General features: G+C 39.2%; 1 protein-coding gene across 1 annotated transcript in view; it reads left to right on the top strand.

Annotated features, from left to right (window-relative positions):
• Positions 1–22,985: 22,985 nt before the first annotated feature.
• Positions 22,986–24,304, top strand: part of TRPM3 (transient receptor potential cation channel subfamily M member 3) — a 512,968-nt gene continuing 511,649 nt past the window's right edge. Inside the window, exon 1 of the mRNA XM_054689396.1 lies at positions 22,986–23,140. The gene's annotated coding sequence lies outside the window, so the exon portion shown is untranslated. The remainder of the gene's footprint in view (positions 23,141–24,304) is intronic.

Genomic DNA, 24,304 nt, shown 5'->3' with positions numbered 1-24,304 from the left:
TTGCAACTGTTTTTGGCTAGGACTGTTTTCAGGGTGGTTTGCAGAAGCAGCCAATTATGATAATAAGACAGGAAATTAAAGAGCCAAAGGGAAAGGCATTTTCTAAAGGACTGGATGGCCAGAGGGAGAAATGCCTCCAACATCACCATGTGGAGGAAGACTTCCAAGAGAAAGATCTGATTCAAGCAAAATGTCTTTCTTCTCTGTTCTACTTTCATTATCCTAAGAGAACCTGGCAAAGGATAAACAGGTAGTGCTGAGAGCCAGAAACTACAACAGATGCCATGACCTTGGCCTTGTGGGGATCATGACTTGTTGCTCTGTTTGGTGGCATATTAACAAGCTCTACTCATTAACCTTTATTTGATTTTAGGTCATGCCCAAATGATGAATAATGGATAATCTCATAATGTACACTTCATCTGTAAACCAACACTCCCATTAACTACATAGTCAGGTACATTCAGATTAATTAATGCTCCCCCCTTTTTTTTGTGGGACCCTTGCTGGTGGCCAGGGATCAAAGTGGCGCTGCAGAGGCTGCAGGCAGACTTGCAACCCAGTGCTCAACTGCTGCACCACCAGGGGAGGCCCAATGCCCCGTTTTTTTAACCTCACTCAGTGACTGAGTTAAATCATTCCATTTCTTGATTTGCTTTTAAAGTTTTGTAGCTCTCAAGAGTGAGCAACTTCTGTCAAGTGCGTCATTATATTATTTGTCTTTTATTATGGTTAACTCATTCAAAAAAGGCTCAAACTGATGAAAATGTCATTTAGGACAAATTGGCTCTTTTCTATATTTTATTGACATAAGAAGGTAGGACCATTTTCTTTGCTGATGTCTACCTGCCTTGTTATAAAGGTTTATCAGAATTTACTGGGCCATAAAGAGTGATTTAAAGACTCAGAGGAATTGAGGTTCCTTTTACAGCCCAGGAGCCCCAGAGAGTTGCTCTTCTTTCTGTGGCTCTTATTTGAGAAGGGAAATGAAATCTGACAGAAGCTCTGTGCATCTACAGTTTTGTGTGGTCTGGGATTGGCATTATTTGTCACACACACCGATACTTGTTCTCTTTCCTAATCTCTGCAGTGACTTCAACTTACGAAACTTCTCTGAAAAACGAGTACCAAATGCATACTTAGGAGCAGAGAGTAAAGCAAATGAGCATTTTTTTCAACACACACCTAAATCTCCTGTTGCATGTTTGTGTGGTCTGGCAAAATATGGTTTCTATATAAAACAGACAAGGCAGATGAGTATGCCATGCATTGAATAGTTCAGGGCATGAATCATGTTGCGATTATAGTTTTCATCATTCAGTGTGCTTAAAGTGGCTTGTGGAGATGGTCAAACATGTAGATTCCTAGACTCCCATTGAGCCTGGTTGGTATTTTTGGAGCGGCTCTGGCATCTGTTTGTACAAACCTATTGGGTGATTATGTGGGGCTCACAGGAAATGCAGAGGGGTGATATCTTACACCTACACTCATGCTGAGATCATCTAGGAGTATGACTTGGGGCCAGACATTGGAGCGTAAGTTCTATCTCAGGGTAACCAGGGGCTAGTTCACTTATAGCAATCCCATGTGAATGAATGTGTGTGGCAGTTAGAAGAAAACAAGTGAAAAATGAGCTCTGTGTGGCTAAAAATCAACCATCAGTTTGGTTGGTATCACTTTCATAAGTTTCAGAAAGAAAAATTATTTTGTAGAAATATAGTATTTAACTTACAGTTGGGGTTATAAAATACATAGTAGTTCACATGATAGCTGATGAGATGTTAAACAAACCTTTGGCCTTTTTCTTCCTGTCACTCTGTTATTATTTAAGCTATGTGTTTCCTGTTGGCTATATTATTTCTGATACAGTAAGCTGACATAAGGCTTCATTTATCATCTTGTTTATCAAGTTGTGGTTTAAAGAATTAGTTTTTCTTCAAATTTAAAGAAAATAATTTGCCAATCTCTCATTACTTTTAAAGATCAGACAAATATTTTAATTAAGATAGAAGCTGGAGTTAAAAAAGACATAATTTCCCATAGAGAGCTCAAAGTTATAGAGGGTTGTGTTTATACAACATCAGAATGCTAGATAGTCTGAATGGTGAATGATTAGGATACATCCTTTGTTCTTAGGAAAATCACACTCTATAAAGTAGGCATTTTTTAAAAGTATAGTTAAATTAATTTTAATGTAAATGAATCCAACTTCTTAAGCTTCTGGGTCCTCAAATAAGGGCATTCTTGTCAACCTCCTGTGACTAAATTACATGATGAAAATAAACACTGTCGCGTCTTTACGATCCTCTTGCTTTGATTTTATCAACTCAATTCTCATAGAACTGAGAGGCCAAACCTTTAAATAGTGCTTTTATTCTGTAATTAGAAGATCTAGGGGCCTCCCTGGTGGTGCAAGGGGTTAAGACGCCACTTACAAAGCTGTCCGCAGCTTCTGCAGCATGAGTTCGGAGTTCGTTCCCCCGGCTGGTCAGGGAGCAACTCACATGGCGAAGCAGACCTCTCCTGTCTCACACGCTGCTCCCCTCAGCAGTGTACTTCAGTCAGTCTGCCTGTTCTGCTCCCCACTCTGTCTTTGGTGGATCCTCTCACCCCCCACACCTCTGGCCTGTACCCCAGCTCTTGTATGCGTAAATACATAAATCTTTAAAAAAAAAAAAAAAAGATCTAGTGTGCCAGAATTTTTGTGGGGGTGGGTAAGGGGCTTCTTTTTAACCATGATTAGCTTTTATTTACTCTCACTGCCTAATCTTGGGGTTTAAGGTTTTATCTGAGGTCAAACTGTTTGAATTTTGTTTTATATGAGAGAAATTCCTTATGATATATTCTTTTTGGTGAACATTTTCAGAGATTTAAAGGCAACACAAGAGCATGTGGCTCAGGAGATCTCAGTAGCAGTGAGAAATGTGCAGCCACTCTGCCTTCTTTCTTTCTACCCAACAGGACACTTTTCAGAAGTTAATTTGACCTTGGAATATCTGGTTAGGATTCCCTTGTGAGGCCTTGCAGCTAATATTTTTATAAAGTGCAGAACTTACAAAGTACAGGTCATTCTAGAAATGGGGTCAGGCCATGGCCCCACCTTAGAGAATCATGTCTAGACTAAATTCCTTTTCAGGTGAACCAAATTTGAGACATATTGGGAATGATATCTCTTTCTCAGAAAAATGGGTAATAAGGACCTCCCCTTTATTGTGTAATGTAATCTCTATCATATTCTTCTGAGCAATAAGTGATTTCTAACTTGGCAGTTCCCACAAAGCGATTCCCTGCAATGCTGAACAGCATCATCCCAGAAGCATTAATGCCACATGGTGGACCCTGCTGCTGTAGTCAGGTGAAGCACTAAAATTTACGTCCTATTTTGGGAGGCAGATTCAATTAGGAAGTCTTGTTATGATTTAAAAATTATGTACACACAGAATGTTTGTGGAAAAATATCCCCCACGTGTCAAATTCCCCAAATGGAATGTTGGTTATATTTGATTGGTATAACAGGTAAAGTGCTTCCAGACCACTGGCTAGCACAGATGCCTTCAGTGAGTCTGCATCCAGCCCCTTCAGAGACACCATGGGGTCCAGCTTCCTATTACATTGCATTTTAGAGTTTTAGTAGTTACTAAATAGATTTCTTTTAGAACATTTATTTGTTCAAAATTACTAACCCTAATTCAATGGAAATGGTGAATATTGTGAATCCTCCATGTTATTTTATGTAATACACATTTGGACGTGGTTCCTGATAAAGTAAAACAAAGTTGAGTACAAAGAAAGAATGGAAATGTAGAGAGACTCTCATCTTGAAACCTTGGATGTGCTGTGAGCTTTGCTACTTTGCCAGGCAAATGGATGTCTGTGTGGTGACTGTTAACTCTAGCTTGGATCATGAATGGTGAGGTTCATGCTTTTCCCTGGCACTTTTAATAATTGCCTTGTCCTATTGATACTTCCAGGTCTGACTAGTTCAGTCTGGCTCTCATATTGGAACTTTCAATGCATTTTTAGTTCGCCCATTGCATTGTATGCCCAGTTGTTCTCTGCTTTAGCTGTGTTCACTTTTTATCACAAACTGGGTTGCCATTTCTTTTAAAAGTGGGGGAAATGTTGGCATGTGAACCAAGGACAGTCTAGTTTCAATCTCCTGGAAATTCCCTCTTGTCTAGTTCATCACTGTATTGCATGCTTAATAACATGAACCAGAGACACTCTATAGGGGGTGAGGGGCGGGGAGGGGAGGGATTGGGGTCAAAATAAGGGGGTCACAATTGTATGGGGAATATAAAAATAAAATTTATAATAAAAATGTTTTTAAATTAAAGTCAAATTTTAGAATCTAGGTTCTACAGCTGCTGGAATATCACTGAGGGAATACAGTAGATTAATTACCTTGACTTCATAGAAGGAGCACCTCTGAAGTAAGAAATGCATCCCTGGACCTCCCTAGTGGTGTAAAGGTTAGGTCTCAGCACTCTCATGCTATCACTGCTGTGGCCTGAGAGTTCGATCCCCTGCCAGGGAGCTAACCCACATGGCGCAGCAGACCTTTCCTGTCTCACCCTCTGCTCCCCTCAGCAGTGTATTTCAGTAGACTTGCCTGTTCTGCTCCCCACTCTGTCTCTGGTGAATCTTCTTACCCACCCCCACACCTCTGGCCTATACACCAGTTCTTTTATACATAAATCAATAAATAAATCTTTTTAAAAAGGAAGGAAAAGTATCCCTGTTGCCAGGGTTTCAGAATGAAAGAAGCAGGTATTTTCAGCAGTAGATCAGGATAGTCAGGATAAGGGGCTGATGATTAGGAAATAGTTACTGATGCTGTAACATTGGTGCCTTGTATTTAATTGGAAAGTATTCTTAGAAATGGAATGAATCTCATAAAATTGTTATTTTCTCTTCATGCTTATATTCATCTTTTCATAACTTGTCTGTTCTTTGGTGATTATCTTTTTAAATATTATCAACTAAATATCAGTACATAAAATGTAATATTCTAAAAGAAGTACAGTCTTCAATGTTTCTGCAATTGGAATTTCATTATGTTTTAAAAATAAGTCTTTGTGAACAAATCTAAAATCTTCTTTGACAGAGACCTCATTTGAAAAATGAAAATTGCCTGAGATCATATAGTTCGAGAGAAATTGTATTATTTAAACATTTTAAAATGAATTTAAATTTTCATTTTGAATTTCTTGGGTGTGTAAATGATTCAGATGCTTTCATATTAAACTCTGAAAAACTCTATTATGTTTATACTACCTAAAACAAAACACAGTTGAGTTTTTGTACCTGCCTTTCGTAATGTGCTCCATTCTGTTGTATTTTAAGTATGGAAATAGGTTTCATCTATACACAGGAACTCTACCACGTTTAACAAAAATAGGCTTTTCACCCTCAAGTGTGGTCTGGTCAGTGTGAATGGAATGGTAACTTGTAAATCACACATTGCCATTGCTACATTTGCCATTGTGTAGGTTAATTACATTCTTTCTGCAGTGTGGTTGCATGATAAAAATCTTATCTACAGAAAAATTAATTCTAAGAACTACTGAGCTGAACAATGCATATAATTATACTTGGTTTAAGACTATACCTCAATTGAATATAAAACCTTTTCTGTCAGCAAAGGCAAGTTCATTGGAAGCATTCTTGTTTTAAACCGTCTTTTCCATTGTGACATAAAAAGCATACTCTCCCCAGGACTTAGGGAAGGTAAAGCAAATAGAATTTAACAACTTTGTAAAAGTCAAAATAAGCTAAACTTTCCATGGTACTAAAAACCAAGCCTGAGTGTGTTAATATTTTTATCAGATTTTATTGATTTAGCATTTGATTTTATTGATTTAGCATTTGATTTTATTGATTTAGCATTTGTTTCCAAAACTATGTAATTTCAGACATACAGCTTCAACCTGCCCACATGTGCATGTTTCACTTGCCCTCCTCCAAAGTTCCAGTGCCATCATACCCTCACAGAATCCTCTTTGCCTCCTCCTTTTCCTCTGGTAACCACCATATTTTCTACAAGTCCAAGAGGGGTTTTTGTTGTGCTTTCCTATTTTGCTCTCTTTTTATATCGCACAAGTGACTAAAATCATCTGGTAATTATTTTTCACTTCGGACTTTTTTCATTTTCCATTCGTATTGTCACAAAGGGCATGCTTTCATCTTTATTAATTGCTGAGTAGTATTCCACTGAGTGTATACAGTATAGTTTCTTTATCCAGTTATTCATCGATGGGCACTTAGATTGCTTCCCTGTCTTGGTTATTGTGAATAATGCTGTTAGGAGTATGTTTTTGTTTCAGTGTTTCGTACCTGGAAGTGGTATCGCTGGGTCATGTGATAGTTCCACCTTTAGGTTTTTGTTTTTTTGTTTTTTGTTTTTTGAGAAATATCCATACTGATTTCCCTGAGAGGCTGTACTAATTTACATTCCCACCAACAGTGAATGATAATTCCTTTTTTCCTTTTTCCCCACATCCTCACCAAATTAGTGTGTAACTCAAAGTTAGAGGAAGTAAGAGCTAAAATTCTGAAAGTCCAGTTTGGGATCAGAATTGAATAACATTAAAATATTCAGGCCATCTGTAAGTTGAGTATTCAAGTACGGGAAAGCTAGATTTTCCTAATGCATGAATGACATCAAATGCTATCTACCTGTGAGACAACTTGGATATTGAATGTCTTAGCGAATTAGTCACCACTGCATGCCCTAAAACCATAAAACACTGCTTTGCATATCTTCCAGCAGTCCTGCTCCTGACTCAGTTTTTGTTTTACTGTCCTTTTCTCTATTGTTGTCCTTTATCACTTGATTTAAATTCTGTGTTCAAAACCAAATCTCACCTTTCATCTTCTGGCTTTGTGCTTTCCTCAATGGCATAGCTATTTGCCATTATCCCAGACACTGAACCTGGCCAATAAACATTGCTTTGCCTCGGAGATCTTTCTCTCTGGCCACTTTGTTACTGCCTGCACTGTCCTCCCTGCCTGCCACCACTGAAGCCATTCCTCACTGCAGGCCACCTGTCACATCTACATCATTGGCTGCCTTCCAGCTCACCACATACCTCTCTCTTTTACCTCCACTCCACATTACATTGGAGATTTCTTTCCCTACCCATGGTGCTCTTGTCCCTTCATCTGCTCTTAGTTTCCCATATGTACCCACACCACTTACAACTATCTCAACTCATGTGCCCTGCTCTTTTACTTCTCAGTTGTCATCTTGATGAAACACAAACACAGGATTATGCAGGCTGAGTCTATCAGAGGTTCGACAGGTTTAATGTGGCCATGAGTGTGGCTCCAAAAGCTATTTGCTTCTCTTTCATGAAACCCTGAGCTTATTCTCACAGAAGCTACATGTGACTTGTTTCTGTTCTCTGACTCCCAACCCTGCCTTCCCACGCTCCCAAATTTGTGGCAAAGATCATTACATTCTGGTGGCAGCCACTCAGCATCTTTGGTTATGTTCACCTTCATCTGTCACTTCTTCCCAATGAGCTTCTCCATACTCCTCCTGCCACCATAGTGTTCAGCTGGCCCACCACTGCTTCCCTTGGCCTCTAATCCATTTTTAATAATCTTCACTTCTCATCTACTTTTAAACAGGATTAGTTCTCTCACTAACTCCAAACCAAAAACCAGTCAGCTTTTGCCTGGCCTCACTGCCCTCTCTGTCCTCTCCTTCTTAGCTCTGCAACTCTGTGCTGCCAGAATGTGTGGTCCTCACCAGACCTTTGTCAGCAGCACTGCCTCCGACCTGGGACTTTGGCTTCTAACCTTGTTGAACCCAGATTCTGACCTGTTGTCTTGGTCAGATTCTCCCCCTGATATCTTAGGACTTCTTTTTACCCTTAAGATTCTAAATATGAAAATTTATTTCAATAATTTCCCTTGATAGTTTTCCCACCTGGTTCTTTTCTTGGCATTCCCCAGTTCCAATTATCAACTATATTTTTATGATGTCCCCAAATAGGCCACCACACAAATGCCCTCCAAAATTACAATTCCAGGGCCTCCCCGGTGGCGCAGCGGTTGAGCGCTCGGTTGCGAACCTGCCCGCAACCTCTGCGGTACCGGTTCGATCCCCGGCTGCTCCCCGGTCTCCGGAGGAGGGTCCCACATGGCGCGCAGACCTCTCCTGCGGCCCGCTGCTCCCCTCAGCAGTGTACTTCGGTCCTTCTGCCTGCTCTGCTCCCCGCTCTGGCTCTGGTGAATTTTCTCACCCTCCCGCGCTTCTGACTGTACTCAGTGCATGTATAAACAAAACAAACAAACAAACAAAATAAATAAATAAATAAAGCATGCCTCTATAAAAAACAAAAAAAAAAAAAAAAAAAACACAAAATTACAATTCCATCTTCAATGGAATTGAAGAGGCCCCAGTAGCCTAATGGACAAGACATTGGCATCCCACAAAGGTCTACTTGTTGTTTTGACTTAATTCTCCTATGATTTCTTCCATTTTAGCTTGTCTAAAATTTAATTAGTTATCTTTTTCCAAGACCTTTCCCCCTCTGATACTCCTTCCCCAAATGCTTTTTCTTTGCCAGATATATTTCATTTTCATTTTTGAGGAAAGAAATATTACCCTAATAGGACCGTACTTTTTATCTTGGTGCTAAAATCATGCACCATCATTTATCACTTCTACAGATTTTGAAATGCTTTTCTTCTTTTAAAGTACATTGTACTGCTGATGATTACTGTGATGTGGTTTATCTTGGAGTGCAAGGAATCTGGAATAACTTTATTTTTAGCAATTTATAATGAAAGCAGTGGCCAGATCATATCAATTATTTGTTAATCAAATTCATTGTCTTTTTGCAAGTAAAAGCTCACAAGTAAGAACAGTAATTTCAAGAATTAAATTGGTCTTCCTAGGTAATACATCTAAAAACAAATTAAAAGTTGACTCAAACTGTCCTCAGTCATTTCAATATCATTTTTACCTTAGATGAAGGTAGAAAACAGCATTCAGACAGTTTCTGACTTGCTCATCTCCAAAGTGTCTTCACTGGTGGGTCCTGATCTCTCTGCCTACATTCCCCCATGGAATTTTCCATAAAGAACCCAGCACCTCCCTCAGTACACAGCCATGGATCTTTCTTCAGTCACAGCAGTCACACTTGACAACTACATTTTAAAGAAAAGCATTCTTGAAAAGTACAGTTTGTTTCTTTCATCGCCACCAAACATAAGCCTTGTAAGGGAAATATACTGTTCCATAGGCAGTTTGGTAGGAGAGGAAAAGGTTTCCTTCTATCCTTATAGGGCCAGAAAATTAACTAACAAAGACAGATTTTTTAACAGGTAAAAATCATGCCATTTATTTAATAGAAATTTTACAGGACAAAGGAGCCTTTATAAGAAAATGAAGATCCCAAAATATAGTTAAAGTATTCTAATGCTAGGTTTGATGAAAGAGGGCAGTCAAATATAAATAAAATTCATCAAGGAGTAGTAAACTGGGGAAAACTTCGTAAGTCCTCTTTGTCCAAATTATTTTCCTGCACCCCCTTTTGTCTCTATAGATAAGGCTTCTCCTTTTCCCTGAGTCTAGGGAGGTTATGAAATCATAACCTGTTTCAAAGAAGAAATTGTGAAAGAAGGTCAGAGTGACCTTCCTGCTTTTTTGCCTTTTTTTTTTTCAAACTCTCTCAGCCTAAAATATTTAATATACCAAGGCCTAAAATTTGGGATAGCATGTTCTGAACTCCATCAGATGACAATTTACCTCTTGCACTCCTTATTTCTCTCATTACCTGCATTATTTCATAACTAGGAAAAATTCATAATATTCCACTCAGGAAAATAGGTGCCTGAAACAGGAGAGCCCTTTGAAACTGAATCACTAAGTATATGCATGGATGTTTGGAGACTCTGTGACAAAGTGAAATTTTTCTAGCAAAATAAAGAAATGGAGATATTAGTGGCATGAGAGGAAGATCAAGCCGAATAGAGAGGAGCTAAAAGTGGGAAACCCCAGTAGGAGGCTGGACACAGGGCGTGGGGGATAAAGGAACATGTCAAATTTATGAAGTATGCCATGGAGAGTAGCATACACTGTCCTCCTCCAATTATGCTGTAAAATATTTAGGAAGTTTATTTCTCTCACTAATTCTTTTCGGAGCAAGAGGTTCTAGAGAATGCCAAGGATCCTGTGTCCTGATGGCGCTGATAACTGCTGCATGGTGACAGCAGCACATGGCGGTGTGACAATTCCCAGATCACTCAGCCATGGGGTTGGCATCACGCTCTCTTCATACTCATCTGCAGCATTTGTTCAGAGCACAGGCTGATACTCAAGGCACTGTGGAAAATGCAGTTATGTATAAGTCACTGAGGTTTACTTGTGATGAAAGAACAAAATATTAGAATGGCAGGCAGGGCGTTGTTGACAAGTGGGTGGTTCAGTTGGAAAGTGTTCAGAGGGAGGAGACATGATGTTCACAAGAAAAGCACTACTAGCTCTTCCCTCCTTCCTGTAGCATGTGGCTGTTGCACTTTGACATAGCTTTTACTTTTTGGTTTTGGATTTTTTTCCCTGATGTCCGTCTTCTTCACCAGTTATAAAATGCTTAGGCCTTTGAGATATTTCTTTCCCCATGCACGATGGCCTTGCTGTATTTCACCATCTTCAATATTTGTGTTTCTTACAACCTGCCTTGATTCATCTGACTTCGGTTCAGTGGAAGGCATCTACTGAGAGGTTGTGTTCTTTTATCACCTCGTGTTCAGCAATTCTGGACTTCAGCAAGAGAGCTCTGATTGTCCTCCTCTGAAACCTCACAATTAAAGATTATGACTTGGTATTTGGCAGCAAATGTCCTTTAAGCATGACAATGATGAAACAATAAAGGATATTGAGTACATTTTTTTTACAAGTTCCTCTGTTAAGAATGAGATTTTCCCTGCTCCCCTTTACCTCTCTCCTAACTAATTCACACACACACACACACACATAATCTGCTGATGCTTTTAAAAACAACTACTTCTAAAAAGGTCTTCTTTGACACTGAACTAGAAACTGCCCCAGGGCACTAGATTTACTTGCAAGCTGTGTGAATGGTGCCTCCTGAATTGATCAGTTTACAGCCTGAACAACCTGAACAACAGTACACAACCACCAGGGTAGATAGCCACTGGGGTACCCAGACATCAGAGTATGCTTTTTTAAAGCTACAACTGTACCCTGTGCTTTCTTCCATTAAATTACTGGGTTTTTTTCTCTATTTGTGTTTCTGTCCCCAACCACTTGGTAAGGATTTTAGAGAGAGGCTCTATGATTTAATTTCTGGTCCATAGTAAATACAACATAGACATTTACTAATAAAAAAACTTAAATTTGAATGGAACCTTTTTGTAAAAATCATACCATAATGACAACTCCAAAGACCTAGGCTTAACTCACAGTGTTGACACGTATCCTGACTTATAAGGTCAGGAGTCAAGACTTCTCAATTTGACTCCTGATCCAAAATACTGTGTATCCATTTCCTAAGATTCTTACACACATGTGATCCCTTCTGTTCCCCATCCCTGTGCATTCTGTGTCTGCTGTGAACTTGTTCGTTGTGCATTATAATGTGATCCCCCTGACTTAATAACTACAGAAAGTACACTAGAGAATTTTTTCAAGTTCCACAACCTCCAACTTCTCTTTCAGCACTTTTCCCCTTATTTCCATTGTGCATCTCTTGCTATCCTCTTCCACACTTGCCACTAAAAATTTAAAAGTAAACAACAAATGTTGGATTTGGGTTTTCATCACTATTTTTCTTCTCTGTCTACCTTTCCGATAGAGGGAAATTTCTTAGGTTTGATATAAATAAGGTATTGAATCTGCATGTCTAATTGAAATAAAATAACTAGTTAGATCATTTCCTCTAAGTAGATTTTATTTCACTCCTATTCTGACAGTTTTAAATTGACTTTACTGAACTCTCAATTTGCATTCACTGCCACATTCTGTACATTATCTGTCTGTTACATATAAATAACACTCACCTACAGACTCTCCCTTTCCAAGAATGTATTTCCTAATATCCTCTCATATAGAATAAATTTCAGGGTTCCTGTTTCCTGTCATTCATGAACATAAACAGCAAGTCTGGCAAGCATGAAGCTGGAGGGTAAATCTGATATGCAGATATTTTATTTTAAAAGATACTACTTGCAAAAATTATTTTGTAATGAATGAAAAATGGAAAATTTCACATAAAAATTCAGTTTTCCCTGGGTCGCTACATGCAAAAGAATGAAGCTTGACCACTACCTCACACCATACACAAAAATCAACTCAAAATGGATTAAAGAACTAGACATAAGACCTGAAACCATAAAATACATAGAAGGAAATATAGGCGAAACACTACGGGATTTGCACATCAAAGACATCTTTACAGACACATCACCCAAAGCAGTGATAGTGAAGAGAAAGATAAACAGCTGGGACTACATCAAATTAAAGAGCTTCTGCACAGCAAAAGAGACAATAACAAAAACAAAGAGAAACCCCACCAACTGGGAGAACATTTTTGCACCCAACACTAATGATAAAGGACTGATCACAAAAATCTGCAAAGAGCTGATGAGACTCAGCAACAACAAAGAAAATAATCCAGTCAAAAAATGGGCAGAAGAGCTAAAAAGAAACTTCTCTGAAGAGGAAATGCAAATGGCCAACAGACATATGAAAAAATGTTCAACATCACTTGTAATCAGGGAAATGCAAATCAAAACTACCATGAGATACCATCTCACACCAGTGAGAATGGCACATATTAAAAAAACTAGCAACAACAAATGTTGGCGAGGATGTGGAGAAAAAGGAACTCTTGTGCACTGTTGGTGGGAGTGCAAACTGGTCCAACCACTATGGAGAGCTGTGTGGAGATTTCTGGACCTACTAAACATAGAGCTTCCATATGATCCAGCAATTCCACTCCTAGGTATTTACCCAAAGGACACAGAAACATCAATTCCAAAGAGCACCTGCACTCCTATGTTTATAGCAGCACTGTTTACAATAGCTAAGCTTTGGAAACAACCCAAATGCCCAAAAATAGATGACTGGATCAAGAAGATGTGGTACATATATACCATGGAATATTACTCAGCATTCAAAAAAGATAAACACATGCAATTTGCAGCAACATGGATGGCACTGGAAGGGATCATGCTCAGCGAAATAAGCCAAAAAGAAAAAGAAAAATACCGGATGGTCTCACTCATAGCAGGAATCTAGAAAACTTAAATAAGGGACCAGGAAAATGAATATAAGAAAGTGAAAATCAAAATCAACAAAAAAACTATGAACCAGAGACACTTTTTGGGGGTGGGGGGGCGGGAGGGAAGGATTGGGGTCAGAATGGGGCGTTTGCAATTGTATGGGGGAATATAAAAATAAAATTTAATATTTAAAAAAAAAAATTAAAAAAAAAAATTCAGTTTTCCATGTTTCCTTTTTAAGAAAATCCAACAGCTAGACTACTTCACAACACGGCAAGGACTTAGTTGTAATGACTCAATTGTACAGGTGTCCTCTTGCAGGAGACCACAGTCCCTGTCACTACCAACTGGCTCTCTGGTGGGGAAACCCTGTGCATGTGGCCATTTCTCTGTGCTCTTTCACTTCATTCCATTCTTTTTTTGTAGAGAAATCCTTCCTTGTATCCAGAAAATATAAGAAATTATAGAAAATAAAAGTTGACTTGAGAGGGCAGCTTATTTCAAGCAAAAAACTAGAAGCTAATGTTTCATTGTGTCAGTGACGCATATTCCTACATATCAAATGCATTTTTAAAAAGTGTGTCCAAACCTTTAACCAGGCACCTTCACTTATATGAGTTACATTCTGGTTCCCATAGGCATTTAAGTTTGTGACCTTTGCAAAATAAAGAGAATGTTGTTGTTATTAAAATATATCAAAACCCTGGAAGTAATTCATTGCCAGTGGCACAAGATAATCTAAGAAGAAAGAAGGTCAGGATTAAAGGAACATATTGGAGATGGTGCAAATAATGAAGAAAGGCTTGACATCAATCCCTGCCATGCTAGGTCACCAGGCAGTACCCACTGCTGTCTTATCTTTTCCACCCCAGTGGAATGTGGGGACTGGATTAGGAGACAACAGATGGTATGGGATCTGTCCTAGTTTACTCCCTGATACACAGAAGTGCAAATGAGTGAAAGCTAGAACACCACAGTGGAGATGGTAGATTACTTGTACAGTCAGAGTTATTGTGGACTGTGTGCTACTTAGAAGCAGATGTGCCTGGGGACTTCAAAGCCATACAAACAATACCAGTAAACAGGCCACAGCAATAAGTAGTAGGTTTTTATTTGGTTAACTTTTCCCGTGAAAATAAAATGTTTGGCAATCCTTTTGTATTCTCTGTAAAATGATAACTCTTCTTCTATTTGAAGTATGACTCAATGCACTTATCTTCAGCTTCAGCAAGACCAATTCTTGGCTGTGTACTTGCCACGGTATTGTGCAGATAACTATGTATTTAATAAAAACCCATTGCTTTATTTCTTCTGTTTTCCCACATCCTTTCCTCCATTTAACCCTTCTAATTTCTCATTCTTTACATTTGGATAACACAACTAGAATGCTGCTCATTTTTTTTTAAATTATATTGTCACCATATATGTAATCAGATTGAATTCATTTGCCAATAGTTAGTAGTTAGGTGACACCCTCTAGAAAGCATAAAGCTTACTCGTGACTAATATTTTGCTTACTAGTAATACAAAACCAAAACATTATGATCAGTTTAATATCATAAGTATAATTGGATATCTATAAAGTATCAGATATTGTGCTAGGCTATGAGGGGAATATAAAGATGATTTTCAAAAGACTATAACTTCTTGAATACTTTAAGAGACATACAATTTACATTTACTATGATGTGAAACTATAGAAGCCATATAAAGTATGCCTATTTTTATTGAATATAAATGCAATAAAAACATATAATACATAAAAATGTAGTCCAAGTACATCAGTCTATGGTGTTTTTCTTTCATTTGTCCATTATAGTGATAGTTATTATTGTTTGGTAAGAGGGACAAATGAAAAATAATCATAAATTTTTTCTATTATGGTCTGATCATAATAAAAAAATTATGAAATATTTTAGAAGGTGATTGTGTGCTATAAAAAGAAAAGAAAAAATAAAGCAGAGTAGGAGGGACTGCAGTGCCCTATAGGACACAAGTTGACATTTTAATTGGGTAGTTCATGCATAATTCATTAAGGTGACATTTGAGCAAAAACTTGGAGATGAGGAAAAGAACCATACAAAGATGTTAGGGGTGGATGTTCCAAGGGAGAGAGTGCTGAGGACAAAGTGTCCATGGTGTTTTCGGGGAATGATGTGGTAGCCCGCATATCTGGAGCTGAATGGATAGAAGTGGAAGACAGTCAGAGAGGTGCAGAGGCATTTAGTGGGAATGGGTGAGTCCTATGGGATCTGATAAAGGATTTAAGGCATTACTTATTGCTCTGTCAGCACTTTTCCCAAATACTCAAGAGTTCCTTAGTTTTGGTACCTCATGGATAGTGGAGTTAACACTGCCTGAACTTCTTCCTGGAAGTGAAATGGTGATTTGCCTATTGGTTTTTTAGTGGAAGGAACCAAAATTTTGTCTACATTATCTCATGGATTTCTGGAATGTAGGTGATTTTACTAGCCTTTAAATAGTAAGGAAGCAACATTTCAGATTATGTATTCCCTGTGATTGAAACATATTCATGTTGTACTGGACCCATGGATGTGAGTTGTTTTTTCACTGGGAAGGGATTTTACCCCAGTGGTGATCAAAGGAAATTTGTTAAAAGGAAAGAAGACACTACTTTCTTTAAAAATAAAGATGGAGAAGAAAATTATTGTAGGTTTTATATTTGTTAGAATAATTTTTTCTACTAATGTGTATTTTCTTTGACCAAACTTTGAAGTAGGCATCCTTGATATATTTGATTCAACAAACTGACTTTTGAGTTTCTGCTCCTAATTTACACAAAGTACAGTCAAGACTTATTTTGCCCTGCGACTCTACTTGCAATAAAGATATACAGAAGCGTGATTGTGTGTGCCTGAGTGTATCAACCTCATTTAACCCAGTCAAGTGTTCTGTAGTGCCAAATGCAGACATTTTTTGACAATCTGTCCTCATAGTTTTTGCATAGTTTAATTATTTCAGTTTCAACAATCTGTGTTCTTTAGCTTAGGTCTTCTCTTACTAAACTACTTGATTCCTCCTAACCACAAAAGAATAACTAAAAATAGCCTAGCTTTAACCCAATTCCTTTTATTCCTTACCATCTGCACTCAAATATGAAGTGTCAGTTAAGTATTAGGCCATCATCAATCTAGAGTTTGTATTTCCTTGAATTACCTAAAATAATGATGCCTCAAAACATTTGCAGGCTAATAGAATGGGTATTTGTTAAATTTTGATCTGAGTTTTCAGTTCACAAAAAAAAAAAAATTATCAATGGAAAATCAGAATGGTTTTGTTTTGACTTGTAGATATTAATATTTTTGAGTTGTAATAAGATTCCTTAGAGAGTGCCATTTGTTTAATTTCATCCTCTGTTACTGTGAAAAAGGCAAGAGTTGGACTAATGGTACCATCTGTATGTGTAGATGACTATTAGAAAGAAATTAGTGTCTTTTGAAATCAATAGCCTTTAAAACTTTTGAAATTAGGGCCTCCCTGGTGGCTCAGCGGTTGAGCGCTGGGTTACGAAGCTGCCCACAACCTCTGCAGCGCCAGTTCGATCCCCGGCCACCGGGCGAGGGTCCCACATAGAGTACAGACCTCTCCTGCAGCCCGCTGCTCCCCTCAGCATTGTACTTCGTCAGTCTGACTGCTCTGCTCCCCTCTCTGGCTCTGGTGAATCCTCTCACTCTCCCACGCTTCTGACTGTATCCAGTGCCTGTATAAATAAAAATAAATAAATCTTAAAAAAAAAAAAACAACTTTTGAAATTAAAATAAATACTTTTGAAGATGGCTAGATAGTGTTATATGTACATTGATGGTAATGGACTTCCATGTTTTTATTTCATTTTTTTTAAAGATTTATTTATTTATGCATACAAGAACTGAGTGGGGTGTAAGCCAGAGTTGCGGAGGGTGAGAGGATTCACCAGAGTGAGTGGGGAGCAGAACAGGCAGATCTATTGAAACACACTGCTGAGGGGAGCAGTGGTGAGACAAGAGAGGTCTGCTGCACCATGTGGGTCGTTCCCTGGCCTGTTGGGGATAGAACTCGTGCTGTGGTGGCTGGCAATAACTTGCACCTCCAGGGCGGCCCTTTCATGTTTTTAAGTTTGGGAGACTTTGCTGTTTGTTTAGGCAAAAATATTCTCTGCTTTCAAGTAACATTTGTTAGGTCAGCAAACCAAAACGTTCTCTCAACATTGTGTAGGTGTTAACGCCCTTTGTTGATAATGTACTGTTATTCATCTTCTATTAATGTTTAGGAAATAAATGTCGAGTCTAAGGGAATATCTGTCCAGTGTGGGTTATCACGGTCAGGGAAGCCCTTTCTCCTCCATGTGTGTGGGAAGGAGGCAGAAGTGGAGCAGCTAAATATTTGATGGAAATTAAATGGGGACTTCAATACTTTTTAGTCAAAATTCTCATGGAAGTCTATTTATAGAAGGGATTATCACTTTAAACACTTTCAAGTGATTTGGTCTTAGAGGATGGTTGTTATGAATATGCCCCATTTTATATCATCCTATCATCATTTTTCGTTCAAAGTGGAATGCATTCACTGAGCATTCTTTTCATTAGAATTTGAAAATTTTCAATAGGGAAAATTTTCCCAATCCTATATTTGAAAGGCTGTAAGTCTCCTAAGTTTTCCTAAGATGGGAATGCATGATTTAAAAATAAAATTTTAAAAGTTCTTGGCCTTTGTCTACCTATTCAGGATGGCACTTTCTAGAAAATGCCCAAGCCAAGTACAGATTCCTAAAATAATATGAAAGAACATTCATGTCTTAAGCAAAATTGGCTTAGTGCTTTTTGTGGAATAGGGAAGGTTTCTTCTGTTAGATTATTTTGAAGGAGGGAGAGGATAGTTGGGTGTCATCCCATGCAAATTTGTTTTAACCTGCTGCCAATTGGAGTTTGCAAAGTAATAATAGACTCAAGTCTCGTTAAGTGTAAAAAATTCTTACATAGCCTTTAATTCAGTCTCTTTATTTTACATCAAGGAAACAGACTCAGAAAGGAGAAGTGAATCAGGAACTCTGACATTCCTAGGTTAGTATGCTCTAGACACACACTCCTTTCTGGCTCCTGTAGGGGAGAGTTCACTGCTTTATTCTGTGTCTACCAAGGACCACGCAGGATGTAAAATAGGTCCTCTTTAAAGAAACAAACTGCATATACAGTCACCCAAAAATCACTGAATTGAGGGGGGCGGTCTTATTACTTTGAGAGTTCGGATCTCTGCCCTAATAGGATAAACAATCTAATAAAAAAGATTTGAGTGCCTGTTCTACTCGGATGGTGTCAACACTCATGGGCAATGATAAAGCTAATGGCATTCCTTCAAAAAGGAGGACAGTTTCTATGTATTCGCTCCCATTGACTCACCCCTCTGTATTTCAGTTCATTTAAAATATGACTTGAGGGGCCTCCCCGGTGGCGCAGCGGTTGAGCGCTGGGTTGCGAGGCTGCCTGCAGCCTCTGCAGCGCCGGTTCCATCCCCGGCCGCAGGGTGAGGGTTCCACATGGCGCACAGACCTCTCCTGCCGTCTGCTGCTCCCCTCAGCAGTGTACTTCGTCAGTCTGCCTGCTCTGCTCTCCGCTCTGGCTCTGGTGAATTCTCTCACCCTCCCGTGCTTCTGACTGTACCCAGTGCTTGTATAAATAAATAAATAAATCTTTAAAAAAAATAAAACATGACTTGAAAATCTTAAAGTAAGATCCTCTGTTATTTTCATTAAATGTTAATGATCCACTTAAACAGAAAATAGAACTTTTTTTCGGTCAGAGCTGTATTTGCTCTCCCATTTAAAGAATTCTTTGAGGCTAAAGCTTAAGCTTTTTAATAATGATGATTTACTCAGACAAGTACAATAATAATTATAGAGAATTCTGTCTGGTCATTAAGTCCTTAGAAGCATGTTACAATGTAATCAACATTCAGCTCCTTTCTTGAGAATATATAACATATAACCTCTAAAGGCACTTGGTTTTTAACAGTGGTCTTGGCTTGAAAAATAAATCTAAGTTACTATGCAGTAAATCTGAATGTCATTTCTCTTAGCATTCACAGCAGAGTAGGTTGAAGGTGATAAAACCTTATCAACAAGGAGTTCACAGTGTTATAGGTGACTAAGGACAAGTTCTTCCGGTTATTTATAACATGTGTCCAGATTTTAAAAACCCTCATTATCATAAAATCAGCTATGACATATAAATTGACTGGAAAACAAACCATAGTTCTTATACTTCTTCTGAAAGGAAAGGCAGATATGTCACCCTTTGGTTTTTATTTTGGACATTTTTCACTAGATGATGGCAGAGAGTTGAAATAAAAAACTCAGAATCTTCACAGGAGAGTTGAGCAGATGCTTTTGCAATCGTGTAAATATGAAATACTGTGACCCACCTTCCTTTTTAAGCTAGGAGCTCCTTCCATTGTTAGTACTAATGGAATTGCCTCATTCTTTTTCATGACTGCTAAATATCCTTTTATTTAAATATTATAATAGATTTTAGTAGATTTACATAATATTGTTAACAATTATCATATGGATGGAAATTTATGTTGTAAAACTTTTGGTCCCTTAAACAATCATGCAAAGAATGTAAGTGTGCCCTTGTCACTGAGGTCAGGAGTATGTAATCTGCAGTTATAGTTTGTAGCAGTAAAACTGACAGATCTTTTTCAATCTAGCAGGTGAAAAGTTGTTTCTATATGTATTTAACACAACTCTTGTGCAATAAGAGCAATTTGAAGTTATTTCTATTTCATTTTCTATGAATTCTCTGTCTTGTGTGCATCATTTTGTGTGTGTGGTTTGGTGTTCATAAATTCTTTGTTTTGCTTTTCTGTGAAGCTCTTTTTCTTCTTTTTTAAATGTTACTCTTTTTTTAAATATATATTTTTTAAAGATTTATTTATTTTATTTATACAAGAACCGGGGTACAGGCCAGATGAGCAGGAGGGTGAGAGGATTCACCAGAGACAGAGCAGGGAACACAATAGGCAGACTGACGAAATACACTGCAGAGGGGAGCAGTGGGCGCAACAAGAGAGGTCTGCAGCCCCATGTGGGACCCTCACCCACCGGCAGGGATAAAACTGGCACTGCAGAGGCTGCGGACAGCTTCACAGCGCAGCGCTCAACCGCCTGCGCTACCAGGGGAAGCCCTTAAATGTTATTCTTGATGGATAAAGGATTCTGTACTGCAAGTTTTTTCTTTAAGTACCTTTAATATCAAATATCTCTAGTCCCTACATGCTTGTAATGTTTCTACTGCAAAGTCACCTGACAAACTGATTAAGTTTCCTTGTAGGTTACCCCTTTTACTCATGAGGTTTTTAATATTTTGTTCTTGTCACTGATTTTCAATGGTTTTATTATAATGTGTCTTGGGGTGTGTCTCACAGGTATTATTTTGTTTGGGACACTTTCAGCCTCTTAGTTCATAACATCTGGTTTATTTCCTAGATTGATAGTTTTCAGCAGTTATTTTTTAAATAAATTTTCCATGACTTTCTTTTCTCTTCTGGGGCCCCCATAATATGGATGTTATTTCTCTTTGAATTATCCCGAAAGGCTTACACTATTGTGACGCCAGGAAAGCCACAGAGCAGGATCTCTATGACCCGAGCAGATGGGTAAAGGAGGAGTTGTGGAGCCCTTGGTGACTTTTTCAGGGTTTTATTGGGTTTACCAGGTAAATGGCAGGCAGGGGGTCCGGGGAGCCTGGAGGCTGCCAGGCCTGCCAGCCCCCGGCAAGTCTTCACTCTTTCTGGGCTTTCCTGCGTTCTCTGGTGGTCTCGTTCTCCCTCTTCTGCTGGTTCTGTTCTCTGCTTGTTCTCCTCCTGGTGGGTCTGCCATTCTGCTGGCGTCCCCGTGAGGCCACCTTTATAAGCCCAGTCTTTCAGCCCAGGTGTACCCACCTATGCATGCCCACACCCTACTCCAGGTGCCTGCCATAAGGCAAGCATTTAGGACCTCAGGGATCCATCATCAATGCTAATGGTGGGAGAGTAGAAAAGCCTGACAATCATTTACCCTATAACTATATTCTTTTTTTGCTACATTGTTCTATTCATGTGTAGTCCAATGTTGCATTTTTGAGTTCATTAAATCTTTGTTTCTTCTGTTTGTATGCCAGTGAGGCCTCCAGTTGTATTTTTTAATTCAGTTACCATGTGTTTTTTTATTTATGCATACAAGAACTGGGGTGTAGGCTAGATGTGCAGAGGGTGAGAGGATTCACCACACACAGAGTGGGGAGCAGAACAGGCAGATTGACTGAAATTTACTGAGGGGAGCAGTGGGCAAGACAGGAGAGGTCTGCAGCACCATGTGGGTCACCTCCCTGGCGGGCGATCAAGCTCATGCCACAGTGACTGGTAACAACTTGATAGTGCTGAGACTTTAACCCCTGAGCCACTAGGGAAGCCCTAGTGTAGGGTCAGGAATGACCACTGAGCAGGTTTTCTAGGATTCAGCAGATCGGGTAAAGGAGGAGTCAGAGTCCTCAGTGGTTTTTTGCAGGTCTTTACTGGGATTTACCAGGTACATGGCAGGCAGGGGTGCTGCGGGGCCGGGAGGCTGGCATGCCTCCCAGCCCCCAGCAAGTATTCACTCTATCTGGGCTCTCCGGCCTTCTCTGCTTTTCTCTCGGCTTCTGTTCATTCTCGGCTTCTTGGCTTCTGCTGGCGTCTCCGTGACGCCACCCTTAAAAGCCCAGTCTCAGCCCAGGTGAATCCCATCTACCTATGCCCACACCCTACTCCAGGTGCCCGCCATCAGGCATGCTTCAGGACCGCAAGGATCCATCATCTGTCCTGATGGCAGGAGGGCAGAAAAGCCTGACATTTTTCCTTACCCTACACCTAGCTATCATGCTTCTTAGCTCCTTTATTTATAATTGTAGCACCGTCCTATTGCCTTTATCTTTATTCTGCTGCTGTTTGTATCCTCTGTTTTTTCGCTTCTGTATATGTTAGAACTGTCCCCTCAAGCTCCTCTTCAGTCACATTCTGCAGTTCTGTTGGCTGTTGGATTGATACTTCTCTCGAGGTGTTTTATTGGTTTTTTTTTGTTGTTGTTCCAGCATTTGTGGTGTCTTCTTCTGTTAGCTCATTTTTCATTTTTTATGGGTTGTGATTGAGATAAACTTTCAGACTTTGAGCCTGTTGAAGTAATCTGAGGACTGGCACCAGAGAGTGCTGGCAGCTCTAAGAAAGGGCCAGAGAAGTAGGGCTCCAAAGGGTCACCTCCAATAATCTCAGGATTCAGGCCTCCTCTTATGCTGTGGGGACCAGAGTTGTCTGGTGGGTTCACAGAGACCCCTTTCGCCTGGCCAGGTCCTCAGTTTTAGTGTCTCTTACAATCTTTTGTCCATCTCGGTGCTAGGCTGTTTTTTACTCACTGTACTGTTGGGCATGGATTATAGTTGACTTGGGGTCACAGACTTGGGGTTGCCCTTTTTCTTTTCCATCCCAGAAACTTAACCTGGGGTGTTTGCTCCTATTACAGAGAAATGCTTAAGCTCTAGTTTGTTCAAATGGTCCTTTGTTGTTTTGGTTTTAGTCCTGTGGTGGGGGATGGCAGGTGTTTTGAATATTCCAGCTCAGATTGGACTAGTAGCCTTGTCTACGAGTAAACACAGGTGCTCTGACCTATTTCTCCCTGCATATTCAGGCTCCAGCTGTTCTATACTGAGAGCCTCAGGGTCAAGCCAGTAATCCTCACACTTCTCCCCCAACTCTTCACAAGCCAACAGCTCACCCTCCATGCTGGGTACCAACTCACACACCCCATGACCCAGTGCAGCTCCGGGTGTCAGAAGTCCCCGATATCTGCAGACGCCTGAATCAACACCTGTAGGTGAGTTTCCATTGCAGCCGCTTCTGTTGTGGCTTGTACTGCTCGGTCTCACTATAAACAGTTTACTTTGTTTTTCCTACCCCTTTCCACTGGACTGCTCCTAGTGTGTGCTGTGGTTGCTCGTTTCCCCCCTGGTTTTTTTGGCTTTCTCTTACTACAGTCTACTTGTGAGTACACAGAGGAGGCAGGCCCAGGGCCTTCACTTTGTTGGCATCTTGTTACTGGAATTTGACGTTAGCATCCATGGTATACTGGCTTCACAACTGTTTCAGAGATTTTCTTCTCTTCCTGTGCTCTGTAACTGTTTCAATATTATTGGAGGTATCCAAGCTTTAAAATTTGATATAGTGTTGGGACTGTTTACTCCAAGTTTTTTTCACTGGGGAGTTACCCAAAACTGATGTTTTCTTAAAGGTACAAGAGCAGTGGAGGGAATCAATCTTCTAGTGTTTCCTTGATTTTATAATTTTTTCATTAATTAGGATGTTTTTATATTCTGCTAATCTAGAACAGTATACTTTATAGACTGTTTTTTAGGACACATTTAGGTCTGAAGTAAATTGAACAAAAGGTATAGATTCCCCTTATATATTCCCCTGCCCCCCTGTGTAGCTGTCTCCTGTTAGCAAGATCACTCACCAAAATGATACAATTTTTTAATCAAGGATGAAACTACATTGATAAAACATAATCACCTGAAATCGATAGTTTTCCTATGGATTCACTCTCTTGATTTTATCCACTTAGTGGATTTGGACAAATTTGTAATGACTTATATCCATCATTATAATATCATGCAGGTGTTTTGACTACCCTAAAAACCCTCTGTGCTTTATTCATCTAACTCCAACTCAATTTCTATAAACTGTTTTCATACAGGTATTTACCTTGCTGAAGCTAACAGCAGTCTTCCCTTTTACTTTCCTCAGTGCAATGAGAATATTTTCTTTCAACTTTTCCATGTGTTTGCATATGTACCTCTCAGCTTTTCTCGGTTGTATTTAGTTTTTATTTCTATTGTGTGTTTTTTTTAAAGAACTGTCTCATATTTCCTAAGAAAATGTAGTGCTTCTACTTATAACTATTTTCACAAACAGGCAAATGAGTATTTCTTAATCACTTGCAAAGATTTTTAAACTTCAGATAATTCTGTTCCACCATTGC

The sequence above is a fragment of the Talpa occidentalis genome, unplaced genomic scaffold, assembly GCF_014898055.3.
Source record: "Talpa occidentalis isolate TD23 unplaced genomic scaffold, MPIMG_talOcc4v2.1 talOcc4.7, whole genome shotgun sequence".
NCBI lineage: Eukaryota > Metazoa > Chordata > Mammalia > Eulipotyphla > Talpidae > Talpa > Talpa occidentalis.
This window is presented reverse-complemented; position numbering and strand designations above follow the sequence as displayed.